We start from the raw sequence: 7,348 nt of genomic DNA, 5'->3' as shown, positions 1-7,348 counted from the left end.
CTTAGCGGTATGCATGCGCTTAGGTAAGCTTTCAGGTGGACGATGATCAATTGTGTTACTCTCGTGTTAATATCTTTAATTTCAAGCCTCAGTTTCCTGGCTTAATAAATTCGGCACTTATTCTGTAGGAGGGGGAAACATTCATTACAGCACTGTAATGAAATGGGAAAGGCAGGTGGCGATGCTCTTTAAGCTGAGTGGTAGTCCCTATTCCGGGACGCCATTGGCCGCCACCGCTGCCCATGCTCTCTGGACCACAGCCAGCTTGGCTTTCAGGTCCGGGCTGGACAGGGCTGCCTCCCACGCCTTCCTACTCAGCAGACTTATAAAGGTTATATACGCATTGTACTGCCAGGCCCTCCGGCTTTCTTGAAGGCAGAGTCTTCAAAGGTCGGATGACCATTTCAGTGGCAAAATTCACGAGGGTAAGCCTGTGTGTACGGAATGATAAGCTGACCACTGGGGAAAGAGCTAAAGGATAACACCCCATTTGTCGCCTGTAATCTAGAAGCTAGAAGTCTCAAGGTGGTGTACACCGAAGCAATATGCCCACTCGCTAAAAAAAATCAAAGCTCATTACCTTGTTTTGCGCATGCATCCCAATGCACTCATAAAGCTGAAATAAAAAAGCAAAGGTGAAGCGAGGGCTGTGAAACACGAGTTACTGGTAGACAGCTGGCTAAGTGTGGTACAATGTGATGAAGTTGGCCGTCTGCACATCACATAGGGCAGGATGTGTACGCTTGCGAACTTTGCTCTCCAGCTGGTTTTGGCGAGAGCACGTATCCGCTGCATAGTGTTATAGATCCATGGCTACTGTTTACGCTCTATCCTAAATAAAATCATGTTATCGAACTACTGTGATTGATCTGATGGAACAGTTCCGGACGTGCAGGCTTGCAAGTGGCTCTGGGACAGCTTTTCAGCGTGTGACCGCCAGTCTACGCTATGACAACGGCTGGCATCGGTAGCATTCCCGAGTTGAACCGAAGGTCTCACTCTAGAAAACCATTCCATAGGTACCTCCAATTCGTTTTCGTGGCCAACAGCACCCCGGCCGCATTGAGGTAGTAAGCCCATGTAGTGACGCTGACCGAAGAGAAAACCACTCCCGTGGCTATTGCCCTGATGCAGTCAAGGCAGCCCAGAAAGGTCGCATTCGACCAGGTCGTCATGGTAATGAATACTTATTTTGACGCTGATCTCTTTGAAGTGAACTACAGATCACACTTCCAGCGGTGCGACCAGGAACGCGATGAGATGATCAGCGACTGCGAAAGGGCTCTCAAGAAACTCCCCTCAGGCAGTAATAACGAAATTAGCCCCGCACCGACAGCGAAGCTAAGGGTGCTGCAAAGGTAAGTCGCTTTGCGCCATAGTTTTGTTTATGGACTCCGGAAACGAGCCTGTCCAACATCTCTCGCTTACACGCAGCTCAACCACCGCGCTGCAATAGGATCAGCAGAATAGAGATGGACTGGGTCCCGCCCTACGCTCGCACGGTTTGATGCCGTCTGCGGTGTTTGCTTCTTAGTCAGGAAAGTCTGCCGCATTCTGACGAATTCTGACATCAGCATTCTGAGGAATGCTGACGCATTGTGTGGCGCATCGATCGCATTGATAATCCATAATTTTTGTACTGCGGTACCGTTAAAACTTGTTGGGGAGAGAAACCGGCCTTTGTCGAAACCCGGCCAGTCCCCTTCGTCTTCGTCCTGTTATTGAGACTGCTGGATTGTATTGATTCCATGCCCACCCTTCATCGAACCAACTCTCCATTCGCACTAGGCAACGCCTTGGAAAGTTATGAGGAAGAAAATTGGCGCCCCTCATATCTATTTTGATTACTGCATTGTTAATCGTGCATCTAAGGCAGCTTGCCCACTTCCAATCCCAGATGAAGGGCTTATATGCTTAGAAGAAGGAAAGGCAGATGGTCACATCAGCCGCTTGCCTTCCAGCAAAAAAAGTTCGGGGTGAACGCTATGTCGAAAAGCTCAAGAGAGCACTTCAGTAAGATACAACTGCTAAAATGCAACGTCTGATCGATCGAGTCACGTTTCGTAAAATTGCGAGACGCATAGTTTGACGGCGACGACACCAGCTAAAGGCTATATATGGCTCAGAGTTACATCGTCCAGTAGATCACTGAAGTGCGTGGCCCAGACTCGAGGAGATATTGAGGCCCTCCAATATAAAACAAGGTAGTTTGTTTAGGGCAAAGAGTGACGATATGCCAGTTTACGACAATACCAAACTGAATTGTGGGGGTAATTCAACATGGTATTCTTCCCCGTTCATGACCAGCCTTGTGCGCAAGAGGACCATTCCGTCGTTCGAACGATCAAATTCGCAAGACAACCCAATTAGGTACACCTGGATAAGAGAAAGCTTCAAGGCTACTGGAGGCGAATGGGGATCAAAACTCGAGTACAACTGGTAGCAAAAGAGAAAGTACGAAGTCAGTCGCTCCTTGCCGAATTCTCAAATTTTTGTCGTCCACTATAAAGCAAACTAAGAAAATAACTTATATAAAGTCGTATACGCACCAACTTTGTTGTCTTTTCAAATATGGACTCTTTGCAGACGTTTATTATGTGGCAGAATGCATTCACACCCTGAAAAAGACATGTCTTAGAATATTAAAAGACTTTCTTCCAATATTTTTACATTTGCACATGAAACACAAGAGAGGAACAATTTTTCGGTATCTACAAATCTTTCACCTTTTTGTTGAGTGCGACAGTGGTCATTCAATTTCAGTTCGTTATTCTAAGCGCACTCATGAGGGCATGAGCGTTGGGAAGAAAGGATGCTTTAAGCTGCTTGACAAGGTTCTCACGCCCTTTGAGCTAGAGCAACAGTAGTATAGAGCAAAATCATTTTCAGATATTGCGATAGGAAGGCAAGAAAAAGTGATTTTAACGAACCGTTATTACACGCGTGTTGTTCTCAGCACATTGCAGGCGTTGCAGCAGAAAAACCACCACACAAAGAGCACAAAGTGAAAATGAATTATGCATAAATATGTGCGACAAACAGCAGTTATCTGAGCACACATAAGGTAGTGAGGTAATAGTAGCAAAAATTAATGCAGAAGAAAAGTTACGTAGCGTCTCCACGAAACAATGCACAACCTGCGCGAAACGCAACGGCGAAATCACCAGGAGAATCGAGGTGACCGCCATTGGATGATTTACACACGACCCTGTCGAAGAGCCAGCCATCGAAGTTAACTACCACATTACCTTAAACTTGGTTACCTCGCTACCGTTGACTTGGTTACCACGTTAACTTAAAATCAGGATACAAAATTAATGGAGCTTTACGCATGTTATTTAACATATTTGCATAACAGAATTACATGCGTGCTAGCACGTAAAAATTTCTCCAGCTTTTCTGTTGCATACACTATCGCAAGACTAGGGCACATCTCAGACCTTGTAAGCTCTATATTGCGTTAGCGGCATGCTTGCATACTTATGCATCGATTCTGGCCCCTAGCGCTCTTTTATATCTGAAATAACAAGACAACTACACGCATTATCTTTCAAGCCCCCGAAACTTGGCCAAACGCTCCTAGTTTTCATATCTTCCACCATATGCCGCGTGGTGCAGAACACTCAGTGACCGCGTAAATTTTCACGATCGGTATATCCAATTGATTTTCCTTGGCCGCGCGGTGGTGGACTCGCAAGACACAGCAATAGCCTGAGGCACTACTAAAACGATATCCTCAGAAAAGGCTGAATGGGCGGCTTTCGCCCGTGCAATCATTAGTACCAACGCTGATGCTAAACTAACCGACTCTAAATTCACTCCACGCATTTGTGCGAAGGGCATAATTCCTCAGTCATCAATGAACAAATTAGGTCAAATAAAAACTTAGAACTGTTTTAATTATATGTGTCTGCGCTCACTCGGGGAACACTGGTAACGAAGCGGCCCACAAGAAAGCTCCAGTAATTGGCAGCCGAGCAGGGGATGCAGTAGTCACTGATAGTTTTCCAAAGGACGGCCTAGCGTCATATCACGATCTTACTAATCATTTGTAACTAGAAAGGAGGATCTTCCCCACTCCAGAAAAAACCTTATATAAGGAGCAGAAGACCCCCAGCAGACCACTCCCGACGCGATTCTTCACGACTCCTTACTTATTATCAAAACTATATTCAGCTGATTATGACACGGAATGTACACTATGTGGTGAAATAGCCGGATTACGATCACATATTGTGGAACTGTAAAGAAGAACCACCACCGTAATCTCTAATACAAGTTTCTACTGTCGAGCAATGGCAGCCCGTGTTGGTCGACTCAGACCTAGGCGTTCAAACCCGGGCCATTGAATGGGCTACTCAGGTCGCTTTCAGCCCTGGGATGATAGCCGCCTGGCACGGATCGTTTGTATTCGTATTTTCTGACTAAGTAAATGTTTTTCAAACCAGATTTCTTGGCCTTTGGGAATAATTGTCGTTAGCGCAAGAATTTTAAGGTCAGATTTAACAGCAGCCAGCAAGAGTCGGCACGGTATTGACATGTAGCCACAGAATCATTCAGGAGCGCTTAGTTTAAAGTGTAACACATCCCCACTATCCTACTTGGTGTTCTCTGTTTCTTGCTAACGGAAGATGCTACAAGTTGATGTTTAGGATTCGTAGACGTGATCACTGTAAAGCTGAACCACCACGGGCAGAGGAATAGTTTTCAATCTTACAGCGCCCGTTAGCTTTCTCCACTCTTTTACTTACTTTTCGAAATTTCTCCGAAGGAACTTCTTTCACTGCTTCGACAAGCTGACGTTGACAGAATCTCATAGCCTTCCCAAAATGGGCCTTTGCTCTGAAAAGCCTTGGTCCGACAGCTGTAACGGCAAAATCATTCATGATCTTTTTTTTCCTGTCGGTCAGAGTGGCGTTAAGGAAAACTTACGAAGAGTTTTACTTTCGCAAGCGAGCAGCTGATGCCAGGCAAGAGAGGTCAGTAGCAAACATAACTGGAACTTGGCCCGTGCAAAAGCCCGTGGAGTAGACCCCATAGTTGTCCAGTAACGTTGCAGTAACGGCACTGTATGACGAAGAGAAGCACCGATTCAGTTGTGCCTGCGCCTGCTAATAGCTTGCAGGCAAGTATTAAACAAAAACTCTAAAGCTCTTCCTTATATTATCCGCAAATGTCTGTATGCCTACCACTTTCACAGCGACATGTTGGGAGGAAAGGTATACGACAATTCACTTCACCTTAAGGAGCCTGAACAAACAGCTGGCGGTAGTATTACTACAGCACCAGAATTAGTACACACGGCTCGTTTTTCAACGCGTCAACCCTCGCATATACGTATCTGCCAGCCGCCCCGTTTTTGGCGTATACCAATCTGTATATCACATCACCTAGCAATGTCAGAGCGCACCCAAATGCAGACCTCAGCCAAAAAAGAGCATTGCCTTGTGGAAGGACCAGCTGACCCAGTAAACGCCCTAGAACCAGTTTGGGCAGGTAAATAACGACATGTACATTTAGCAACCTAAATAGCAGCGGCAGACAGGAGACTACAATTCTAGCTGTTATCCTGCCGTTTCGCATCTTATACGCGTTCATCACTTAGAACCACTTATGAAATTAGTACGGCAAAGTTAAGTGAATCATTTCTACGCCCCATACACTCTAACTAATTTACTTCTCCGATTCTGAAGTGTGAATACTAGAAAAGGAGGCTGGGAAATTAGTGCTCTCGACAAAAGCGTGGTAATCACTATTTATTCCTTGTGCTCAAATATGGAAGTGCCCGTGACTGCTCAAAGCGAGTGTTCTAATATTTTTTTTTCGGTTTTACTCTGAGCATACTTTTATTAGGCAATATTTAAAAAAAAATTAAGCTTCCAAATAACTAAAGAAATAAAGTCTTGCAAACGAAACTTGATAAATCCATACTCTCGCACTGAAAGCTGAGAAATATAATGTTTCGGCCCCTCTTTTCAATTTCCGTGTACGATAAAAAGTGTAATGAATATCATAAAACAGTTCTTAGAGCGCCTACAGTTTGTGCGGATAACCAAATTTCACGTTTTTCTCAGTGTACGAGGGGGTACCCAAAAGAAACCGGGCTAAATTTTTTGTCGGCAAAGCTTCTGTGGTACAGCGTTTTGCCAATAGGAGCGCATAGAACGAACATTCCAGAGTCAGTAAGCCGAGTGCCGTCGTTCAAGGAGGTGAGACTAGTTTAGGCAGAGGTTTAGCGTGACGACTGTTTTGTGTGAATGTCGTTTTTGCAATGGCTGATTTTCGGTGAACAGCGAGCGCCGGTGAAATTCTGATTTTTGCTCGGAAAAAGTTGAATAGAAACTCTTGAAATATTAAGACGTACAACGACAATGCTATGGGGACAACTCAAGTGTTCCTGAATCGAATCCTGAATCAAAGCAACAATCATGCCAATGCAAAACTTCAAATTCACCTCGCCTCAAGAAAGCTCGTCAGGTGAAACCAAACCTCAAAACAATGCTGATTTGTTTTTTCGACGTGACAGGAGTCGTCCATTGAGAATTTGTTCCGCAGGGTCAGACAGTTAGCCAGGCTTACTACTTGGATGTTTTGAAAAGATTGGGCAACAGTGTGCGGTGGAAGCGGCCAGATTTTTGGCGGTCGGGTGACTGGTTTTTCCATCATGGCAATGCCCCTGCTCACACAGCCCGGTCTCTACGACAATTTTCGACCAAAAATGGCATGACCCTTATTCCTCAACCCTCATACTCTCCCGACCTTGCCCCGTGCTACTTTCTTTGTTTCCTAGAATGAGAAAATAGTTGAATGAAAAGCATTTCGCTGATGTTGCTGAGGTGAAGAAAAAAACTACGGAGGCACTGTCAAGCATCACAAAAGATGAATTTAAACAATGTTTTGAAAAATGGAATGAAAGATTCGACAAGCGTATCATTGCAAGTGGGGAATACTTTGAAGGAGATTGAAGGTGTGTGCTTAAAATGTGAACAAATAAGTTCAAACAAAAATAAGTCCGGTTTCTTTTGGGTACCCCCTCGTACATTTCAGTTCATTTGGCTCACTTGAAACGAAAAAGCTGTTCGTGTATTGTTGTCTTGGGCACCACAAGAGGTTTCAGGTACTAATGCTTTCTTCAATGGAAGCTTCTACACTTACACTGAAAAAAGGGCTTGATGCTTTGAGTTCACTTTTGGTGAAGAGTACTGCCGCTTGCCACGAACAAATAACGTCAGCAGGCGCGGCTGGACTCGCGGCGCTCGGACGAAGCATTCACAGGACTATGGCACGAGAACTGTAAGTTTTACGGCCCGTAGCAGCACCAGCAGTCTCACTTCATAGCTGTCTGTAA

The sequence above is a fragment of the Amblyomma mixtum genome, chromosome 9 (genome assembly GCF_055824585.1).
Source record: "Amblyomma mixtum isolate Tamu chromosome 9, ASM5582458v1, whole genome shotgun sequence".
Lineage (NCBI taxonomy): Eukaryota > Metazoa > Arthropoda > Arachnida > Ixodida > Ixodidae > Amblyomma > Amblyomma mixtum.
This window is presented reverse-complemented; position numbering follows the sequence as displayed.